The sequence below is a fragment of the Pyrus communis genome, chromosome 11 (assembly GCF_963583255.1).
Source record: "Pyrus communis chromosome 11, drPyrComm1.1, whole genome shotgun sequence".
NCBI classification, from domain to species: Eukaryota; Viridiplantae; Streptophyta; class Magnoliopsida; order Rosales; family Rosaceae; genus Pyrus; species Pyrus communis.
In genome coordinates, this window is record NC_084813.1 from 16,046,276 (window position 1) to 16,070,863 (window position 24,588).

The 24,588-nt window shown below is 35.4% G+C and overlaps 1 long non-coding RNA gene across 2 annotated transcripts; it reads right to left on the minus strand.

The window, feature by feature from the left end:
• Positions 1-1,250: 1,250 nt before the first annotated feature.
• On the minus strand, positions 1,251-6,503 carry LOC137707842 (uncharacterized). Of its 2 annotated transcripts, XR_011064743.1 has the most exons (9): positions 6,080-6,503; positions 5,314-5,359; positions 4,604-4,751; positions 4,439-4,507; positions 3,905-3,973; positions 3,704-3,776; positions 3,522-3,618; positions 3,299-3,364; positions 1,251-2,705 (listed from the first exon to the last, which is right to left on the minus strand). It is a non-coding gene; the product is annotated as an uncharacterized lncRNA (long non-coding RNA). The 2 variants fall into 2 exon arrangements; XR_011064744.1 differs by lacking the exons at positions 1,251-2,705; positions 3,299-3,364; positions 3,522-3,618; positions 3,704-3,776; positions 3,905-3,973 and adding an exon at positions 3,993-4,058.
• Positions 6,504-24,588: the final 18,085 nt, after the last annotated feature.

Here is a 24,588-nt window from a genome sequence, read left to right on the forward strand (position 1 = left end):
ATGAATAAAATTTGGTTCAAATTATTTCGGTATTTGTTTGTTTTTTTTTTTTTTTTTTTTCTGAACTCACCCCCTAAACTCAATGAGTTAACCTACTGTAACTCTAAGCGAACTCTACGTTCTACGGAAGTCTTTGGGTTTTTAACATTTTGAATATTTATTAGCAAAATATAAAAATGCAAAACGGGTGGATCCATGATCCAAATAGCATGTCTTGCATGCATGAACCGCAGCAGGCAGCATATGTGTGTGTGTGTGTGTGTAATGAAATTGATTAGAAAAAATTTGCATTAACGTAAATTTAATTAATTAAAGATAAAAAGGTGGCCAAATAAGTAGTAACAACACTTAATTCTTAAAAGGATAAAAAGTTAATTATTTACATCATTGGATTTATGACCCAACAAAAATGGCCTACATGACCCTTTTTTAAAATTAAAATCCCACCCATCCGTACATATTTAAAAACCAAAAGACCACTACGGTGGCGATGAGCCAAAGGAACAACATCCCAACCTTCTTCCAACGGTTAAAGTTGCAGATCCAATCGAATATCCCAAGAAAGTTTGACAGAACTTCTTAATTCTGCTCATTACCCCAATTTGAAAAAATTCACTTTAGCTTGTAATGTAAATGCGTTAAAATTTTGCAAAAGCAATTTTAAGGAGTCTACAGCCAAGCCTAAAAGAAAATTGAAGAAACCGAGGAGTGACAGCCATTACTAAACATGTATTTGACGTTGTTGAATTTAAGTTTTTTGTTGGTGCTGGTTTCTCTACCTATGTGGACAGAATGGGGTCTGCACCTTATTGCGAGAAACTCCGTGTCATTATCGAATAGGCACGATAATTCGTTGGAGTTTTGAATTGTCATTTTTTAGTCGTTTGCAACTTGTAGCAGCTAATGTGTTCTGGTGTTATATACAAATACTAAGCAACTCTATATATAAATACTAAGCAGCGGGTAACACATATTTACGGCTCAAGTTTGGTATGGAAACAATTTTTGACATCTAAATTGCCTAATAACATATGTGACCTCTTTTTTTTAATTGTCAAACCAAAGTGGAAGATGCAAAACATACACTGCAACATAATACCCTTCTCAAAACAGTCACACATATACATATCTAAAACCAATCGGTAAAAGATAGACAGGGGAAATGAAACACAGATTAATCTACAAAGACTCGTAATTAATCACTTTGTTGTCCAAAAACAAAGACGGAATGAAAAACATTTTGTAGAACAATACAAAAATATTCAATACAACAACACAACAAATGAACGTACAAACAGTAATTGTTTCACAACACTAAAAAGTTAGGGTTAGCAAATGAAACCTGAAATCCCAAGTCAGCAGGACGTTTCCTGCAATCCATAAAAATAAGAGAATAATGAGTTTTCTCGTCTTGAAACAATTGAAATAAAAAAAAATTGCATTAAAATTAGGCAGCAGAGAAGTCGATGCACAACCTCATATGCACACACAGAGACACAGATGTATACAATTTAAGAGCATTGGAATTGAAAGGGTAGGCCAGACAGAATAATAGACAAAATTTAAACTACAAAACGGAAAAAAATGGACCTTTGAACAGTTAACAGAAAAACACAGGAACTTGAGAAACAAAACTGAGAGCAAATGAATAAATAGAGGGGCAGAAAATCCCCAAATCGATTAAAAAAAAGACAAAAGCATGCTACCTAACCAACCAAACAGTGCAGAAAGATTTGTAAATTGATTCTGGCCTCTCAATCACAACATGCAAGCAGATATAAATGCAAGTAATAATAAAATATAAATATTTGAGTACGAAATCAAAATGACAAACCGAACCTGGAAGCAGATATATATGCAAGAAATAATAAAATATTAAGATTTGTGCACAAATTCAAAAGGACAAAGTGACTATGCAAGCAGATATAAATGTAAGAAATAATAAAATATTGAGATTTGAGTACAAAATCAAAAGGGCAAGGTGACTCATCTGATCATGCAAGCAGATATAAATGCAAGAAATAATAAAATATTATTTGAGTCCAAAATCAAAAGCAAGAAGTGACTCATCTGAAGGTACAACAGAGCATAGGGTTATGAAAGAAATAATAAAATATTAAGATTTGAGTACAAAATCAAAAGGGCAAGGTGACTCATCTGATCATGCAAGCAGATATAAATGCAAGAAATAATAAAATATTATTTGAGTTCAAAATCAAAAGCAAGAAGTGACTTATCTGAAGGTACAACAGAGCATAGGCTTCCCCTTTCCTCTTCGTTCTCTTTCCATCGTCATCTCTCTCTCTCTCTCTCTTCGGTTCTCTGTCACAGTCCATCCCCCCGAAACCCTCCTTGAAGGACAGCAAATGAAACTGCAGACAACAGCCATACCTCTCCCTGCTGTCTTCCCCTCGGCATCTCTCTCTCTCTCTGTCTCTCTCTCTCTCTTTCTCTCTCTGTCTGTCTCTCTGTCTCTCCGTTTTTTCCGCTCTCTGTGAGAGCTTAATTTCTCCGCTCTCTGTCACAGTCCATCCCCCCGAAACCCTCCTTGAAGGACAGCAAATGAAACTGCAGACAACAACCATACCTCTCCCTGCTGTCTTCCCCTTGGCATCTCTCTCTCTGCCTCTCTCTCTCTCTCTCTCTCTCTCTCTTTCTCTCTCTGTCTGTCTCTCTGTGAACTGCATGAATAAGATACATTTTACCTAAATGAAGAGAGTGATAGATGAGTGAAACAGTTGATACGTACTTATTACATCAATTACTATGACTAAATGACGCATCAATTCCATCATTATGCAATAAAAAAACATAGAGCTAACGAATATGATCAATCATTCTAACATTCTTCTTAGCTTATCCAATCTAAATGACAGAAATGGCTAATTTCGTTGATCAATCATTCTAACATTCTTCCTAGCTTATCAATCATACTTGATAGAGCATGTAATTGCTTTAACGTCTTTATCAAAAAATTCGTTGGTTAGGAAATGCAGAGTGTTGCAATGGAAACATGAAGACCGAATACAGGAGTGTGAATTCAGTGTGCCGTATGCTATATCAATGTTAACATTTCATTTTTACTTAAAATAGCCCCAAAGATTATATAATAATATAGAACTCACCAAACCACCAAACCACTTACCCTAACAAAAAAATGCTGAGAATAAACATGTGTCAATATGTAGCTAAAGGGAGACATAAACTGCAAATCAACAGTGACTAAAAACAAAATCTCATAGACCAACCATACATAAACATGCAGCAAAAAGAAAAAAAAATGTCGGAAAAAACTGACCTTTAATTGTGATTCTAACGAAAACAGCGAGGTTGATTGAACCTACAGATCATGCGCAACCCTCTCCTAAAACCAAAGCAAACGCAAGATAAGCTAAAAATAAATAACTTCATTCAATAAATTCACAAAATTAACTCCAAATCACTAAATTAGCCTCTTGAATTCGGCTAGAGATCTCATCAGGAAGCCCAACATTTTTTTAGAATATCATTAGCATTCTCACCTGTCATTTTCAATGTGAATTTCACACTTGCTTTCGACTCTAGCATTGCCAACCACTTTTGTTCCAAATCTTGTATTCCAGTAACGGGTCCCAACATCTTGCAATTTAATAAAGGAGCATTGTAAGATTGTAGAGATGCATAGAACAGATAAAGCTAATGACAGAGGGCTAAGCTAATTCACCTCTTCCAAAAGTCCATGTCTCCACCCAAGCCTAAACATCCCAACATTGCCCCGATAAGCGTGTTGTCCTGACCTGCAAGATTTATAAAGAAGAAGCAGAGAAATTGATGCATAACCACAGATTAAAAATTGCAGACAGAATAAAAGGAACAAATTGAAAACACTAAAAAGAAACAGCCAACTGACATCAGAAACCTTTACCTGTGCTTCCCTTTTACATGCTGCTATATTGTTTATTTTTCCTTTTCGATTTAGAAATCTGCAATTCTGCTATAGAAAATGAGAGAATTGAATTACATATATTTTAGAATGACATTCCACCCCCTCCTGCCAATATCCTTTTAGAATGACATTCCTACCCATTTGCAAAACAAATTACAAACAAATCATAAGAGTATCTTCATTCAGAAAACCTGACTTCTAAACATGTCAATGTCCAAAATTCTCCCATTTTCAACATGCATTTTTCAAGAAGAGACATACACTGGCACACATACAATGAAAATCATATGAAAAAAAAGAGCCAAGAAATCACATAAAAGTATCAATCTTTGAAATTTTATTTTCCTTTCCCCCATCACAGCCAAAAAATAAAGAGTAAGTCTACAAATATCAATTTTCATGCCACAAATTTGTGATACATTACAATCTAAAATCACACACATACATCATGCATACACATACATCAGAGGAAAGGAAGCAAATATTTTCAACAAACGCAATGTAATTCCTTACCTGAGAAAGGTTTGGCCCGGTGATGTGTACTATCCAAACTTTGCACATCCAGAAAGTGAAAAATATGACCTACCAAGGAAATCAGAGCATGCATGTGTTAGGCTTATCATTTGTCTGTCAAACTGTGCAGTAGAGACCAAAATCAAAGATATTGGTGTGTTTTACCTTTGAATTTTCCAGTTTCCAGACTGATTTGCAGTGGCGGACTGCATACGAAGTTGCAGGCCTCCTTGATTTTCTTTTGCTTAGCAGGAGAAAATGAGGCTCTGGGTTTATTGGGGAGATGATCGAAGCCTATGGAAAACTTATACAACTACAAAATGGAAAATTTAAGAATAACAAACAGTATTAGGCATAAAAACAGACTAAAATGTAGAATCAATCCAGAAACTGGTAATGCCTTATTCAAGGGTTAAAAGGGGAGTTAAACTGATTGAAATACAAATAGACAGCACTCGTGACATGATTAGGGCTAACGAATATGATCAATCATTCTAACATTCTTCCTAGGTTATCCAATCTAGATGACGAAAATGGCTAATTTTGTTGACCAATTAACCGGATTAGCTAACACTTCCTAAAGAGATATTCTTCATGCTTCACATCTCTTAACTGGACCTGTAATAGAATTCTAGCATAGTATCCCAAATGGTATTGAATTGGATGACGAAAATGTCGAACTTCTAAATAGCTCATCGTATACTTGTGATTTGTGAATGAAGGTTTTGGATTGTTTTGTATTCATGAATAACGATCATATGCTTGATAATTATCATGCTAAGAAATTACCAATCACATATTTAAAATCTAGGCACAAAAGTTTTAGAAAGATAAATAAAAAATCCATATAACTAAATAGGCACATGATTATATACCTAAAAATGGCAACGAACCAGCTTCTTCCTCCCACGACCCAACTTTCTGAAATTTCAAAAGAAAATAAATCCATTAGCAATTGAGAGAAATTTGACATATATACAAATCAAAAAGCAGAGGAGCAGAAGGTTCAAATCCTAATTTCAGAAGCATGTTACCTAGGAACATAACATACTAAGCAGCAAACTCTAAGCAAAGTTAACTTGTTTAGGGTAATAACAGATTATTCATTAAAAGAAATCCTTTTTCGTAGACATGTAACTATAATATTAACAACAATCACAAATACGAATGAAATGTTTACTTTGTTTGAATTAATCCAAAAGACACGATTTTATCATGTCAGACATGCTAATGAAAATCGCTTTTAAAGAAGTCAAAATGAAATGCAATCAACTATAAATCCGTGATCAATGTGAACTGAAAAATGAGTAAACCTAGTGACATGCAGGACAGAGACCTAATACTGTTAAATACACTGCAGAAAGTCCGAAAAAAATCTTGTTGCAGGCACAAATCAGTTAAAGAGTTCAAAGATAAGCGAGCTTGCTTAGAAGAGAATTGTCTTTACACCCCGAGTACAAAACAAAAGCAAACCAGAATTGTTTTGCTTCTTCAAGCAGTACATAGAAATGCATTTAAGTTAGACCAAATCCAGATTAAAGCAAGTGTTCCAGCAAAAGGATTCTAAAAGATCACCTCAAACCTGATTTCATCATAAACATTATTAATATGACTATAGAATGGAGAAATAATAATACATACTATTGCATTGCCAATGGCTGACGTATTTGATATTAACAGATCTTGGTTTCTTTGAACAGATTTGCAGCTTGCTTGTAAGAGTTTTTGTCCAATGACAATACTTTCTGTAATGAGAACCATATAAATCCACAGAAACTAAAATCAAGAAACGACAACATAAACAAAAAAATAAATTCAAAGAGTAAATAGAAGTACAGTTTATAAACTAAACTTTACAAACAAAATGACATTTACAATAAGAAAGAACAAAACAATAAACTCGATCACAATCGAAAGGGGGCAAAGAGTGGCAACCTTGCACAATTCCATATAAGAATACAAACTAAAGGTCATATATCAAACAACTTTGAAATTGAAACATAATATAAAAGTATTTCTTGTACATGCAACCAACAGGCCTCTAGAAAATTAAAGATAAATTGAAAATCAACTGTTCGTATCGAGATGTTCGATCAAACTTGAACTACTTTTTCGAGGAATCATAACAAATGACCTGCAGCTCGTTATCTAGGGAGGATACAAATGACCTGCTTACCCACTGCAACATCAAATGATAGAAGCAAGACTTGTGTTAAAAGTCATGTGATGTGTGCATTTACAGACACCAAGATTTTACATGCCCAAGAAAGGGAATCACTCCATTAAAAAGAGAGGAACTACTGATACTGCAGGTACATTAACCAGACCACTAATTTTAAATGACAGCATATGCTCGAGTAAGCGAAAGACTAAATGACGAAAAGAAGAGGGTTATATACCCGTTTCAATGTCATTGTCAGGGGCCTCTTAAACCTGGTTCCAGAATGAGGATAGTCCAACACTCTCGTAGTGACTAATACTTATTGTGACCTTCACTCAGTTTGTGAATTAGAAGCTTGAAATACACCAAAAATTATATTAATAGCCATTCCCCTAATTTTAACTACTAACAGCGTAAAGAATTGGAAATTACAATTAAGACCAGTGTTTTCCCCCTTTTTTTTCATTGCCATAAAAGGCAGAAAAACAAAGGCTTCTAAAACTCAAACCAACCGTCTCATTTCTTGCCAAAAATAAACACATTTTAATCCAACATTCATAAATGCGTGGTCAAACAGGGGAGAAAATTATGTTAATTTGGGCTTCAAATTTACAAACATAACTGTTTACAATAAGCATATATAACATGATTTGGTCTGCAGTGCTTTCACCAATAGTTATAAAAAACAAAGATTCTAAAGATATGCATGCAATAGAATGACTATTACCTCCAAGTAAGCAATTGCATGGTTGCAATCTAAGTTGCACACATCATGTTCAATCTGATAGCTTCAGTATAGCACTTGACAACATTATTTCAGGCTTACATTGAGCACCATCGCATAATCTTGGGCTTACATTGTGGAAAACAGAAGCACCACCAGCGTTTTTAACAATCAACGTTACTTGCCAACATCATTAGAGAGTGAACAATTAGGACCATTTTTTCTGTCCAGCCATTTTAGTTGGCCTAACTCAATGTAATTGCTTCTAATAACAGAATATTCTGATTGATATGGAAAGCGTAGTTCCTCTAAAAAAAGGCTAGAATTATTTATACCTGCCAAACCCAGAGTAATCTGGTTCAAGATGCGAGAGACCATTTATTTCTGTGTAACCATCAGAAGTCTCACTCATCTGCCTCTCAATCCTCTCCAATCCTCCAATAGATGTATAAATGAAACAATGAAAATATGTGGGAACTCAGAAGGGTTTAGGGTTTGTATAAAGTATAAAGTAGTAGTTTATAGCTTGACTATGTACACTGATATTATATACATATTAAGAGATGCCCAAAATTTAGTTGCTCCTATTTTACCGATGACTCCAAACATTGGAGTACTTTGACTACTAAGTATTAGTTGGTAGCTTAGTTATATTTGCAGAACCTTCTATATGTAAAGAGTTGATTGGATTTACATAACTTGTTTAGTGCTAATCTTCAACACAAATGGTTATACAACAATGTGTAACAAACAATATGATTATTCACACTTAAAAAGCTATCCTGTTATAAATGGCTGGGAATTAACGTTTTCAATTAAGACTTTAAACTTTTTTTCTATTGTGGGATTGCAAAATGAGCATCCCAAATTGCATGAGCAAATGGTCTTACATGTAAACGATCTTGCACCCATGCTCAAAATTTTCTTCCCAAGCTACATGAAACAAATTTTGGGAATGCAAAAGAGGAGCAAAGATTCCAGACTCAGAGCATGTTATTGACTCAGCCACAAATCTGTTGACAACTATCAAAGACAAAATAGTACTTCTCTCTTAAAGATGTGGTTATCAACCCTTTTTACACATTTTTGTTAAAGTGTAACCTAATTGTTCATTCAATTACAATATCTGAAAACACCTCAAATCAAGCCACCTGATTTTGGCATTTGGGTGAGAAGGGGATACTAATATATATTTCGAAAACAACATCATGCTTTTCAGTCATTTTCATGGTTCTTACCAAAATTTAAAATCTAGAGAGAGTGAGGGATTAAGACAGTCAGGAAATAAACAAATATTAGATATAATTCCACATTCTAAAATAAATATCAGTAAGTTAAAAGTAAAAACATGAAAAAAGGTAAGAAATTTGATATTGTAGTTAAAGACCCATATAAGTAATATACAACTAAAAAGCTAGATATTAAACCTAGAATAATGCAGAAAGATTGTTTTTTATAGTACTGCCAATGACAATTAATACATCCAAATAAAACCTAACATTCATATGTGAATAACAATGAAGGTAGAGATTACTTGCAGAAGAGATGATTGCAGTTGAGTGAATCCACAGAACTCAGTAGACTCAAACTGCAAAACAGATGGGGAAAAATCAAACCCATTAACAGAGTGGAGAAATTTTAAATCTTTAAACGAATTCTACACAAAATCATGTAAAGGGTCTGTTTTGGCTACCGAGAAACTTAGTATACATTTGAATATTATTAACAACAATGATATAAACAACATAGAAATAAAATTGCAGAAAAATCTAAGGTTTAGATGAGAGAAGAATTAAAAGCATCTATTCAATTCAGGTGCTTGAAATTCATATGTTTACAATTCATCTACTGAATGGAGCATGTAGAAATTGACAAAATTCATACATATGTTTGGGACTCATCCTTCTTCCTCATAAAAATTGCTCCGAACTGCAATTTTCAATACAATTTGAGCCAAAATTTAATTCAGTATCTGTCATCATCAAAATCTTCTTCCGAGTCAAAACTCATGATTGGGGGAGTTCAATAAGCAACAGATAATTACCTAAAGGTTTCATCCACCAACAACAATCCCTTCCTCAACAGCCGAATGAAAAGAAAAAAAAGTTTAAATTTTGATGGTGCTTTCTGTGCCAAAGATAAGATGAAAGAAAACTTAACATGTGTACCTATTCAGGTAGAGTGAACAAAGATTTTATACAAAACAGAAAAATTAGCAATTTGTAAATTTATTTTGTCATGCCATAAAGTTTTTAAGAATCGAGTAACATATATTTTTGGACATACTGGTTCTTTGCACGAATAAACTGAAGGTGTAACCCCGCCTTCTTCTGTGGAATGCTTCTCTAACTGCAATAGCAGACAAACTGATGATGATGGGGACTACTAAATTCCTGAAAAAAACATAAAATTTTGAAGCTTTACAAAGTGTAACAATAAAACTGCACCCCGTGGAGAAACAACATAATTCACTAACCTCAATAAAGTCAGAAGTATCAGCATCCTGCCTGTCTGAATTCCTGAAAAAAGCATGAAATTTTGAAGCATTACAAAGTGTGCCTTTTAAAACTTGGACACAGGGCCTTCTTCTTCTTTCTGAAATTATCAAAACTAATCAAATTGTGGAATTCCAACCGTTAAAATGACATACCAGACTGAAGAAACTTCAGCAGTTAGAAGATCATAGCAGCAAATGCATCAAAAGAACAAAAAACTATATGAAAATTACAGAACCTAGATGAAAGGAAAACCAAAAAGCATCAATAAAATGAGAAACAGAAGAACTCACCTAAGAATTAGAGTCCCAAGAAAGCAGCAGGTTGATTTGATATGCCAAACTGCACTGCTTTTATATATCAATGTTTGAAACAATCTTTCAAATTTCTAAAAAAAATAATAATACTTTGAAATAATGAACAAAATCTACAGAACCCAGAACCCAGAACCCTTTAAAGCCAATTATATGTGGGGGTGGGGTTGTGGGATCACAAAAAGTCCAAATTTTTTTTGCACCTCCCATGAAAATTAAACATTGACATTGATTCACAGAGAAGAATATGGACAACGACAAAGATGGGATGCGCGCCTCTGGGGGGGAAGGGGGGGGGGGAGGTGTGGTGGAGGAGAGGGATGAGAGTAGAGGGAATAGACGCAGACCAAAAATATAAACTTAAAAAAAAAAATCATACGAAGATATTGTTTTAACAATTAATGGCATATATATATATATCAAGGAGACAAATAGTTGCAGAGGCTTGGATTATACCTTTTCATCTTGGATTTGAGAACTTTGTGGCTTCCGCCTTATTTTTGAACACCAGATTTGAGCTCTGTGTGCTCAAATTAAATCAGTTCATCCAGGCATGGGCTTCAGATCTCACTAACTCTCTGAAAGCTTGGGCTTCCTCCTCAATTTCCGTCATATTCTCTCTGCGCTGTATCCCTCCTCCCTCACTCAATCAGGTCAGAGAGCAGACAAATTTGATGTGGACTTCAATGTATATGAATCCATGGTTGAACTCATTTCCTGACACACTGAGTGAAAGAAATGAATCATCAAATTAAGATCCACATAATTAGTTGCATTTGTCACCAAAATACCAATCATTCCAAAACACCATTGAAGCACTGAAAAATCACAAATTTCACCAAATTCAAAAGCACCCAACACCCACCAATAAAATTTGGAATAAGTCCGATTAAAAGGATGAGATTGCTTGAAACAAAACCCCCAAAATCACAAAAATGAAATTTTAACAGAAAACCCATTTCTAAGCCCAAACTTACACACTTCTAACACATAATTTTCAAACCACAAAATTACCCACCCTAAAAAGTGAACCTGTTTATAATGGTCAAACCCATATGATCAAACTCACCGAATACTGAAAAAAAAAATTACAATTAATAATTACCTCAACAGCTAACAGAGCCAAAGCCAAACCCAGAGCTTCGAATGGCAAAAATGATAACAGAAACATGAATAGTCCTTCTTCCTTCCCCACTACTGCTGCCACTTTCTCTCTCTAAATGAGTTACCATTACACCAAACCATTAGCATGCAAGTATTTAACTACAATGTTTAGTGCTTTGCAACTGAGCCATGATACTGAATCAAAAGAAAAAAAAAATCATATATTCTTGGACATTTTATCATGAGATCATACCACCACAATGCTCAAGATCCTAAATTAGTATACATTTGCATACGCAAAATCTATGATCGTCAATTCAGACCAACCCTCGTACATTTGCAGCTCAAATCAGCACAGGAAAAAAATGCTAGGCATGTATGTTCCCCCAAAAGTGAATTTATCAGTCTTTGAGATGGGCAATAAAAATCTATCAACATTGTGCATTCAAGAATCATTTTTCTTTAAAAAAAAAGAATAATAAATAAATATTTAAAAAAATCAGCTTTTTTGATAATGAATCCAATTAAACAGTTCAGAATCAGAAGTCAACAGAGCAAAAAACAAAATCAAGTCACTTTTTATATACATTTTAAATCAATTAGATCAATCAGATAACAGAAAGAAGATGGAATTCCACAAAAACTGTAACAATAGTCAGCTCATTTAGGTACAATTACTACGAAGATTGAAGTCGAAAACATAAAAGGAAGTAAATTTAAATCATTTTTCCTACACTTTCCCAGCAACCAAGCAGAGAACTAAGAAATTGAAAGCAAATGAACTGATTGGCGCAATCAATTTAACCACAGAAATCCGATTTTACTACGACGGGGGTAAATATGATGAAAATGGTGAGAAATTACTTACAGAGAGAGCTTCGATGACTTGGCCCAGAAAGCCAAAGAGGAGATCCTTTCTTATGAGAGAATCAAAAAAGTTCTAAGCTTTTAATTTTGCAATCATTTTCAGTTCTTCATCTCTTACTCTAAATCCCAATTACAGAAATATCTAAACTTTACTTCAATTTAATATTGTTTCCCCAGAACAGCACAATCCCACAAAAATAAAGTTAAAAAAAAAAAACAACAACAACAATAAATCATGAATTAAATTAAACTTCTCACCTCCACCTCCAGCAAAGCTTTCACATTCTCAACCTGTCACAAAAAAAAATAAATAAATAAATAAAGAACTTGAATATAGCAAATCAGCAACCCTACTCCCCCTCTTTCTCCCTCTCCCTCTCCCTCTGCAATTCACGTGTGCACCCCCTCCCTCTGGAACTCTCCCCCCGTGAAACCCCTAAACCCCGCGCGTAGGCCCTATATCTTATGGCTGCAACCTCACGAATCGTCCCCATCACCTCAATCCTACCGAACCACAAATCAGGTACAATTTATGAGAGTAATTGTAAAAACTGGATAAAACACTTTAAATAACTATTAAGTTTTGAATTAAACTGAAGAAAATAGTTCAAACTAAGAAAATCCCAGTAAGTGGAAAAGGATATGGTGAGTGATTAGTGCCTAGGAATTGCTCAGAAGCACATATCCTTCGAATTCCTCACCGCAAAAGCAGCAGGCCTATAAGTAAAAAATAGAAAATGGTAAAATTAGAACGAAAACAACTTTTATAGAGAGCAAAAAAATGGGTTATGTTGCAGAACATCCAACTACTATCAAATCATGGATAATCAAATAATGAATTGCCATCAAAATTCCAAAATATAATCTGACAATTGGATACAAACCGAAGAACCAGAAGGTGAGGAGGACGATGATGCAGGACCACGCCACGTGTCATCTGTAATCATGTTGACACCTCATCGGCATATTACCACCGTACGAAGTGCCGATTTCGTGGTTTTGCTCCAGCTCCGGATGCCAGAAATGGGTGTGTTGGTAGCACTGATTGTCATCGTCCTCCTCCCGAACCTGCGAAGCTCTCAAACGTCATAGCGGCAGTGGCAGCAACAGCAGCACCGCCTGAAGTATTCCTACTGGTCGAAGCAGCAGCAGAAGAAGAAGATGAGGAAGACGATGGATGTTCTTCCATTGCAAAGAGAGAGGGAAAATTGGGGGGAAATTAATTTCAGAACCCTGATCCTAATTTAGATGAAAAGGTAACGTACACATGAAGGTCTGAGGAAGAAGGTCCCATGACGATGGATTTAACTGAGATTATGAAGAGGAATGGGGTGAGCAGCGCTGGGGCTAGGTTGAGAGAATGGAGAGAGAAGTCTCGAATTTGAGAGAAATGAGAGAGAAACGGTGCTAGGGTTACAGAGTGAGAAAAGGGAAGAACTTGATGGATGGTTATCGAGAGAGCAGGGAGAGAGAAAGAGGGAAAGGAAAGGCGGTGGCAATTTTGTAAATAAAGTGAAATTCGGCTCAATCCTACGGACACAATTACCCCCTAACTTTTGGGAATTACCTTCCCAACCCAGCCCAGATCTAATGGTTTTTGTTGTAAATAGCGTGAAATCGAGGGGCAAACAATTGACTGTAGCCCAATGAACAGTCAATTGCTCCCTAGTTTTAGAATAGATAATATGTGTGTGTATGTGCATCACTTCAAGTAGATTTTTACTTACTTTTGGGCTTTTAAATTCATTTTTTTTATCTGCATTACTTTATGTACACATTATGCATTTGACATGAAAGACTATTAAATAACAATTTTCTTTCTCCAGTGGTGGATATAGTGATTCCATGAAAGTTTTCTATGTTCATTGTCTTTATGCTCACTCACACTCATTGGTGTAACATCTTATTTGCCCACTATATAATTTTAGAGGATTTAAAAAGTGAAGAATTTTAGTGGATGTAGAGGAATGTTTTAAGTCTTAACATATTTTAATGTGGACTATCCTTTTATTTGGGTCAATTTACATTGTCGATCATTGATAATATTAATGTTGCAATCCTTGATTCCCAATGAAGAATGGCTGTTTTGTATCAATCATTATTGGAAGGAAAAGAGAGGCGAGAGAAACATTAGCTGTGTAATAGTTTTACTTAACTAACAGAATTATATCACACGTTTTGTATCCTATAGTTCATCACAGTAATCACAGTTGGTCAGTTTAATTATTAGCAGCTGATAAGTGTTTGTAAAGAAGTGTAGCCATGGGAATTTAAACAAATTCAAATTTATAGATTTGAATGGGTCAAGGTTGATGTGGTAAGGAATTTATGGACACACACACACACACACACATATATATATATATATATATATATATATATATATTAGTCCACCCTATACGTATTCTTTGGTCAAGCATTTCCAAAGTTCTACTAGCTTAGATACTGATTGTTTTTCAGAAATCAAACATGCAAAATTTCTATGCATGTTTTAAAATTGGTTGTAGGAAGTAGGCATCTAAGAAAAGATTTAGAGTACTTGGATCTAACGGAGGACATGACATAGAACTGAGCACAATGGCGTTCTAGGATTCATATAGCCGACTCCACTTAGTGGAAAAATACTTTGTTGTTGTTTGTAGGGAGTAGGTTTCTAAGTGGACATTCTGTGTGAAGGTTTGTTTGGACCCGATTTTACACTATCGGCTCGTGCAATTAAGGCCGTTGATGAACATAGCTCTCAACCGTTGGATGGCAAAATAGTTAAGATAATTATTATCGAAGGATATATTGTGGTTTTAACCATGATATTATCTTTTAATAATATATCAATTAATCTAGATTGAATATGATCAATATCCTGGCGTTTGTTTGGAAATAGGTTTCTTTGCATGGGATAATATTAAAGAAGAATGGTTATATTATAACCAATGGTCAGGAAAAGAATTGCAATTCATTTGCAATTCTCTAGTCGGCACATGCATAGACGTGGAGGGCTGGAATATGTGATCGAGTCCATTTTTTGAAAATGCATGATTGCACTTGGACAGATTTGGTGGAAAGATTAAGAGTTAAACTTGCATTCGAATTACTAGAGGCAGTGCCCCCTTTATTGCTGAGTCCTGTGGGAATGCATGGCTAATTCGGCTCCACTTAGCCGATTGGACGAATTCCTAGTTCAACTTGATGCGGAACAGATCCTTAAAGCATGTGAAGAAAGGCAAAAATCTTTCTCTCAAATGATAAAGGTGAAAGTTCATCACAGATTACAAGATCAATGGTTAAATGAAGATAGGGCTCGATTTAATGTCTGGCTAGATAAAGAACGTTTTCCTTACGTTTCTGACTACCGATCAATTCCCTTTGAAAAATGGTTAAATCTAAAGGCCGGGGGGCAATTTTCCACTCCGGTCACAATCAAAATTTGGCCTAAGAAAATTGTCAAGACGGCTGAAGAAATACCTAGGCCACCTGTTGTCTCGGTCGAGACTGAAAGTGTGGTAGGCCTAGAAGAAAAAGTTCAAGTTTCTGAGCCAAAAATCAACTCAAAAAATGATTCGTCAGAGGAGTGTTCCAATGATGAACATGACCAATAAACGGCTTTAGATGAAAAAACCAAATCAATTGATATGGTCATCGAAGACATAGGCCTAGTCGAAAAAACCACGCCAATCGATATAATTATTGGGGATAAAGCCGATATGGAGAAATCCCGTTCAGCTAAGGTGTTCGAGTTAAAAGCTGAAATTGATGAAATTATTATGCCCAGAGGGCTTCATAATTGTTCAATGCATTTGGTGGCTGAGAATAAAAAATATTTTGCCAAGTCAAAAGTATTTGGAAGTGATTCTTTATTCGGCCTAAAGCGAAATCAAATTGAATATTTTAATACAAAAAGATTTCGGCTCAAAATAAAGCATCGTTGGCCTCCTCCTCATGGTTTGGCCACTTTTATTTCCGTTTGCTAAAAAAAAAAAAAAAAAAAAAAATGAAAGGATGAATAAATTATTTTCTTAACCATTCGGCCTTTCAGGCCGATGCATAAGAAAGTAGGGTGGCAAACATTATTAGTAGACGTAGGCCATTATTTGCTCCAATTATTGACTTTGATTGGTGATAGGGCGAGCTGCCAAGAATGGTTTGTTTCCCAACCTCGGCCCAAATTTTTTCTCGACCTCGGCAGTTGAGAGTTACGGCAGCTTTCTCCTTTTCTACATTAAATAGAATGCATGCATGTGCATGGAAGGGACATGTGCGCTGGTACTCGGCAAGGTGAAGTAGGCCGACTTCCTAGGGACAATTTTTTAGTCTTGCCGAGAGAGATTATTTGCTGATATGTTGTGTGCAACAAGAAAGGCCACCCATGTTGTAGTAGGTCTCCGTGTGGCCTAGCCTATTCACCCCGTAAGATGGGCATTCGATGGGACAAAGAGGGCATTTGGTGGTTAATATCTGCAGTGATTTTTCGATTTTATTGTCCTCGGCCATATAGCTCGACCAAATCTCACATACGACCAAGTCTTATTGTTTCAGTCCTTGATTATTGGTGGTCATTGAGCATTTAGATAGATTGCATTCGGCTGAATCCAGAACAACATTTTGCCGAGTGATTTTTTATTCGGCGGTGGATGGTAATTTTTCCTCGACCATATATTTCTCGGTGTCACTCGGAGGTGCTCAACAGTCAGGGAACGTACGATTACTGGTTTTAGTTTTTTCGAACTGACGGTCGTTGAGTGCACATAAGAGTCCTCTACTTCACCGAATCACTTCATTTTCGGTGCTATGAGGGATTATTCAACTGCGCTAATTTCCTTAACTATTCGGCTTACGAGCTAAAACTTAAGGAAACTGGGGGGCAATGTTTGGACTCGATTTTACACTATCAGCTCGTGCAATCAAGGCCGTTAATGAACATAGCTCTCAACCATTGGATGGCAAAATAGTTAAGATAATTATTATTGAAGGATATATTGTGGTTTTAACCATGATATTATCTTTTAATAATATATCAATTGATCTAGATTGAATATGATCAATATCCTGGCGTTTGTTTGGAAATGGGTTTCTCTGCATGGGATAATTTTAAAGAAGAATGGTTATATTATAAACAATGGTCAGGAAAAAAATTGCAATTCATTTGCAATTCTCTAGTCGGCACATGCATAGATGTGGAGGGCTGGAATATGTGATCAAGTCGGTTTTTTGAAAATGCATGATTGCACCTGGACAGATTTGGTGGAAAGATTAAGAGTTAAACTTGCATTCGAATTACTAGAGGCAATGCCCCCTTTATTGCCGAGTCCTGCGGGAATGCATGGCTAGGGGATAAACTTGCATGCTAATTATTTGCATGCCTTGGTTCCAACACCGTGGAGGTCATCAGATAGGCTGTTGCATGCTAATTATTTGCATGAAATAAGGAGATAATGATGGCATCTAAAAGATCGGTTGTTGCTTACCTTGTGAAGTCTTTGACTGGGACCCTGGCTGACGAGTTTGAATTGAAATCAAATCCTACACTAGTATGAAGCTGCGCCACATAACATTTGCTTCTATAAATACAGTGCCACAAACAACATTCAAGACCCCCTCCAATTCAACACACAAACTGCCCTGCGCAAACTCTCGCTCTACGCAAAACTTCTCAACAACCTTGAGATTTGTTTTCCGCCAACACATCTTTAGTTTGGATAAACAGCATTGTGAAGGCAGCTGGCAAACATCTTCAGTTTGGATAAACATCACTGTTGTCGTAGAATCAACTGACCGTGGAGCACCTTCAGTTTGGATAAACAGCACTGCGTCGAGGCCGACTGGTTATCTATCCAAGTCTCGGTCCAGAAGGATTTTCGAATCCTTATTGGCAGAGGTCATCTCATTAGCCTTCTCGGCAAAGTGATGTGTTACAGGTTACAACATTTGGCACATTGAAAGCCGAATTTAATATTGAACTTCGTAGAACTAGCCGCCTTGTCTTCAGGCTCTAGAACTCGAAGGCCAAGAAATGTTCCTTCCTTGGCCGTAGTCGCAAGATCAAGAAGTTAGCAGCGCGCTCAACGCGACATCAACACATTTTACTCCTCGGCCGAGCTCGGTCAATGAGTTGTCACGCCCCGCACACAACCGAATGACGTAGTTAGCTTATTAATTACTCGACCTGCGCGCCACTTAAGCGTGGTAGTTTTTAGGGTCAACAAGGTTGTTTTGGTCAGATATGCAATAGAAATTTGCATCATTGGGGAGTCTGGTGTCTGTCAATGTTTAATGGGCTTCTAGCTTTAAACCCCACAATTAGCAAGCAAGGCGATGCTTAAATTGTGGTCATATGGTTGGTTATTGATTTTTTTCTCATGACGATTCCAATGTTTCTTTACGTAGAGCTCATGAACGATAAGATTGCTTCCACTTTGTTAAGGTGTTTCCTTTTCTCAATAGCAATGAACCATTCAGCCTACATTTATTTATTTGAGAAAACTTTAGAATTAGTCTTTGAAAATTTTACTCTAGCATCTCTTCAAGAATAAAAGAACAATTACCAAATTAAAATCCCTATAGACATTGCTTATATCTTCATCTCCTTAAGACCCTAATCCAGAATTCCCAGGGATGCAAAAGATTCCACATCTGTTTGGTCATTTTGCTAAATTTCATTAGATTTGGCCCTCAATTTTGAAAAAGCTTTCATCTTACTGTAAATTTAAGTCTTTTCTCTCTATGTTGGTCTACATCTGTTTTATGATGCATGGACACGGGGGAAGACCAACGTATCCCGTATTTGACACGCATGGATATGGATATGTGAGGAGATACGTACGGATACGTGACCAATACGTATTCAAGTCAACAGATGCGTTGTTGACTGATGAGATACGCGTATCTTACTGTTAAAATACGAGTATCCTACTTTTCGGATACGTTTCAAACTATAATAAGAGGATAATCACACTATTAACAAAATGAAAAAGAAAGGCTTCTTATGCTTTTCTGTTTGCATATTATAATAATATGCATCAACATTATTAACAAAAAGAAAGGCTTCTTATGCATCTGGTAACTGGGATACGCCTCCTGTTGCTTTTCTGAAGCCAAACGAAAGGCTTCTTATGCTTTTCTGTTTGCATATTATAATAATATTATTGTTAGTGGTCTAGAATAATTTAGATTATAATGTATTTATATATGCTTTTATGTTGCTTTGTTGATCTCTTATCATAAATTTGACTAGTGACATTTTATGCGACTATTTTAGATTGATTCTTACGATTTACATGTTGGTAATTTAGGAAAATGAATCATCCTGTTAATCATACGAATGCTAATGTCAACTTAGTTGAAAATGTTGAAAATGATTATGGTACACTGTGTAAGTACGTCAAAAAGCTCGAAAGAATGGAAAATAGAAGAGGAGGTACTGTGTTTCAATGCAACTATTGTCAAAAGATTTTTAGAGGATCCTACTCTAAGGTCAAGTTTCATTTGTTAAAAAAGTCTAGAAATAGGATTGTCTCTTGCAACAAGGTTACTGATGAAGCTCTTGCAGAAATGAAAAAGCTAGTTTGAGAATGAGGGACTCTTTCTTTTTATTTTTTAAGTCATTTGGGTGTGTTTTTAGTTTTTCAAGTATGAAAACTAATTTAGTTGTTTAGTGAATTATCTTTTTAAATGTTTGAAGTTTATCGAAATAAATTTGAACTTGAATAGTATATTTGAATGCTTATTTTATAATATTTAGATATATTTATTTATTTATATTATTTTTAATTGCCTTATCCTTGCGGTATCGTGCTTTCGTTTTTAGAAATTTGACGTATCCCCATGTCGTGTTGTGTTGTATTGTATCTGCGTATCCGTGTCCGTGTCCATGCATCATTAAATGGATTTATTGTGTTTGGGAATTTCAGGATTTTGGATTTTGGTTGGTTTAGGTTGCTGCAGATGGGGGCTTTGGATGTAAGGCGGTGGTTGGCAGACACCGAAAGGTTGATTACCCTCCTTATGGAAGAGACTTTGTGAACCATCAGCCTACTGGAAGGTTTTGCAATGGCAAACTGGCCACTGACATCAGTGGTAAGTGGAAAATTTAACTTCCAAAAAAATTGCTTTTTATTTAATGTTGATCTGCGTAGTGTTTTTAGTTAATAGAAATTGACTGGTAATTAACAATATTACCATTTAGATGCCTTGAGTTGTTCTTATTGAAAGCATTTAGTTGAATTCTACTATTTACAGCAAACCATATAAACAATGATATGTAATTCTGAGAGGAGAGATTTAATGGCACTACTATGTTTTTAGATCGATTCAATGATGCAAACTGTTAATTTCCCTTGCAGTTACTTTTATTTCAAGACACTGCACTCTTCTTTCAATCCCGCATTCTTATGAATCCTCGAAATATTATTTTTGCGCAGAATCAGTTTGCCAAATCCACATGACGGTGTTAAAATTGAGAATTGTTAAAATAGTATGATTTACTTGGAATCTGACGGTGTTAAACTGCGGCAAATAAAATTTTCCTGTTGTATTGAATTTTCGAAGGGCTTCCTTTCCACTTTTGATAACTCAGCAGCTGCAAGCAAAGCAGAGAGTTTTTGTTATTCAAGAGCAACAATCCAGAACAATTTCCATGGGAAGAGTCACGGATTTCTATTTCTTAGCTCTCACTGCCATTGTCACTGTAACACTCTCTCTCTTCCTCTGAAAGATAAATCTGAATTTTTGAGCCCTGATTTGTTAGTTACGCAGTCCTTGGAACGGAATACAAACACAACTCGACAATAGGGTCTTCATGTTGTCCCACATCGGAGGATTATCATAAAATTTATAAACTTTATTAGGGTTTACATTAGGCTTTTCATCTCCAAATAATTCTTTAAATTTGGTTCCTTTATGGCTTGGATATGCATACAATCATCGTTTGGAATTTGGTTTTGACTGCAAATTTGGAATTTGGTGTTTATAGCTTTTGATTTTCTCGGATTTTTTACATGTTTTTGTGGTGATACAGGGGACGAATTCTAGGATGGAGGTGAAAGGATTTGGAAGAATCAGATGTGCCTATTCATTTGCAAGGTGATTGTTTTACAGCTTAAAATACCGTGCGAGTTTATTTCACTAACATTGCATTGGTTTTTTAATTTGATATGTTGTTTTGGTGTGTGAAAATCGAAGAACTTTTATATGTTCGCGAATTTGGTTGACACTTACGTGCAATTCATTTTGGTCAAGGCTTTGGTTTGTGGCCAGTTAGAATTCATTTTGCTAAAATAAGATAAATCTCTTTTTGAGCGAATCTGGGGTTTTGTTAGGTGTGGGGTTCTTTTGGCCTAATTTGTTTTTTAATTGATTTGGGGTTTTGTTTGGTTTGGCGTTGTGAAGTTTCTGTGTTTAATTTGGTATTTCATAGTTTAGCTTACGATTGTCATCGGTTTTCTTAGACAGGGAGGTAATGTTCAATTGATGGAATGTTTTTAAAAGATATTGCTTTTAGAAGGTTCTTATGTTTTATATATAAGTATACTTTATACTGTACTGAAATTTTATATGAATAAGATTTCAGTCAGAGAGATACATAAAGATAAAGACAGGTTGAGCGATAAAAGCTCAGCCACAAGTGATCAAGTAGTGTATTTTGTGTTTCCCTTCCTCCACTGGGAAGTTTGTGAAATCGCAGTGGTTGGAACCCCACATTGGGTTGGGTATGCTCTCTGTCTCAGAGTTGTGGGGTGAAAAGTTATCTGAAAATAATGCATCGCGATTCTTTAGTTGTATGATAATGTTTCCAATGTTTTAGATTACATTGATCTGTATTATTTTAAAATATATATAAAGATTATTTTATAGGTGTATGCATTTAATATTGGATATATGGTATATTTCAGGTTATTTGACATACAATTGCATATAATTTCAATTTTCTCATGCAATTTTTGTCTGAGCTTCCGAATCGTTGAACAGGATGATTCATACTTGGATAGCTATGTCAGCACAATTGGCGTTGAATTTGTAAGCATTTTGTCAGTTTTACACTACTGATTCATTTGATTCAACTCTCGCTAATCTCTGTTATTTATTGTGTCGTTTAAAAAATTGCAAGTCATGAACACGGTGAAGTATAGATGAATTCAATTACAGCTTCCCTTTACATTTCCAGAGGGAATGCCATTGAAAGTAATCATTCTCACATTCATATGAATAAATAATGATTCAGAGGTTATGCCTGGTAGACAAGTTTCCAACACCGAGTCCAAAGTATAAGAAATGATGAGCTGTCAAGGTTCTTATTTCTTCACTTATCTGACTTCTTGCATTTGGCTTAACACCTAAACATGTCTTATCTCATCTACGTGTAGATTACATTTTGTTTGTGCTTAATAGAATGTTGAAAAATGCTCAAGTGCATCGTAAGTTCTTATGAACGTTTGATTAAGTAAACGTTTGATTGTGTATTTATTTAAACGTTACAATTAGTGATATACATGTAAACGTTACATTTTGTTTGGGCTGGATTAGTCACAGACAGAGAAGGGGGGAGGGTGTGGATTGTCACTTTGTCAGGGTGAGGAGGGGAGAGGGAGGTCTGCATCTCAGAGCCCAGCTCGGGTCCTCAGGCAAAACCCTATTGTTCCCTGTTTTTCTTCTCAGCATCTTACAAAACTATTTCTTTCTTCATATTCTCTTTATGTTTGGCTGAAATTCTGAGTTGCCGACTCCCGCTGTCTTCCTTCTCGACTCATTTGCCAAAATCTTTTCAGTTTCTGCAGCAGCGGCCACCACTCTTCCCCAAAGGTAAATTTCTCTTCTCTTTCTTAGATTCAGAATCTTCAAAATCGTCATCTACATAATATTTACAGTTGTGAATGTGAAACCCAAATTTTGTTCACCTGCATCCCTCACTTACTTAAAAATTGCCGCGTTTGCCTCAACACCAATGACAATATTATATATCAACAAACTTTCTTTCCTCAAATTTCAATATCAACAGTTGTTAATGTAAAATCAAAACTTATTTCACATGCATCCCTCACTTACTTCAAAAACGTCATGTTTGTCCATCCCTTACATCAAAACCGCCGCGTTTGCCTCAACGTCAATGACAATATTATATATCTACGAACTTTCTTCCTCAATTTCAATATCAACAGTTGTTAATGTGAAACCCAAACTTTGTTCACATGCATCGCTCACTTACTTCAAAACGGCCACGTTTGCCTCAACGTCAATTACAATATTATATATCAACAAACTTTCTTTCCTCAATTTCAATATCAACAATTGTTAATGTGAAACCAAAACTTTGTTCACATGAATCCCTTTCTTACTTCAAAATCGGCGTGTTTACCTCAACGTCAATAACAATATTATATATCAACAAACTTTCTTTTCTCAATTTCAATAACAACAGTTGTTATGTGAAACCAAAACTTTGTTCACATGCATCTCTCACTTACTTCAAAACCGCTGCGTTTGCCCATCCCTCACTTACTTCAAAACCGTCGTGTTTGCCTTAACGTCAATGACAATATTATATAACAGCAAACTTTCTTCATGAATTTCAATATCAACAGTTGTTAATGTGAAACACAAATTTTGTTCACATGCATCTTTCACTTACTTTAAAATCGCCGCGTTTGCCTCAACGTCAATGACAATATCATATATCAACAAACTTTCTTTCCTTAATTTCAATATTAACAGTTGTTTATATGAAACCAAAACTAACTTTGTTCACATGCATCCCTCACTTACTTCAAAATCGCCACATTTGCATCAATGGCATTGACAATATTATATATCAACAAACTTTCTTTCTCTAGTATTTACCTCAGATGTCAAAATCAATCGTTGTTAATGTGAAACCGAAATGTAGTTCACAATCATGCTGCGATGATGTAGTCAATTGGATAGGCAAATTTTGCCTACACTCACAAAGTAGGCAATATTGCCTCATTCCAATTGGATCTCACGTTTTTATTTATAATAAAATATTTTATGTGGAAGAAGAAAAAAAAAGATTATATATATATATATATATATGCTAACTAAAGATGAAGTAAAATAAAATTTACTTGATTTGCCGATTGCAAGATAATTGGATAAGCAACATGCCACATCAACCATTGTAATACATTTTTACCTATGTTATTTACCTACACTTTGGAGAAATAAAGTCACGTCACTCACGTCAAGGAGAAGTATTTTTGAAGAATGGCGCAGTAACTTTCATTATCATAATTGGTAGATGTAAGTTTAAAAATAGTTATTCATGTGATAGTGTGATTCCATGCATGCTTCATGCACCCCTCATTTACTTCCAAAACATCATGCGATTGCTTCCAGATCATACAGGGACATGATATCGTGTCCTTATTTTATTTTTTATTTTTTATTTTTTATTTTCCTTTTGCTAAACATGCCTACTCATGAGATTATATAAACATTCATGCCTCACCAAGAAATTCTCTAAGAAAAATCACGAGAGA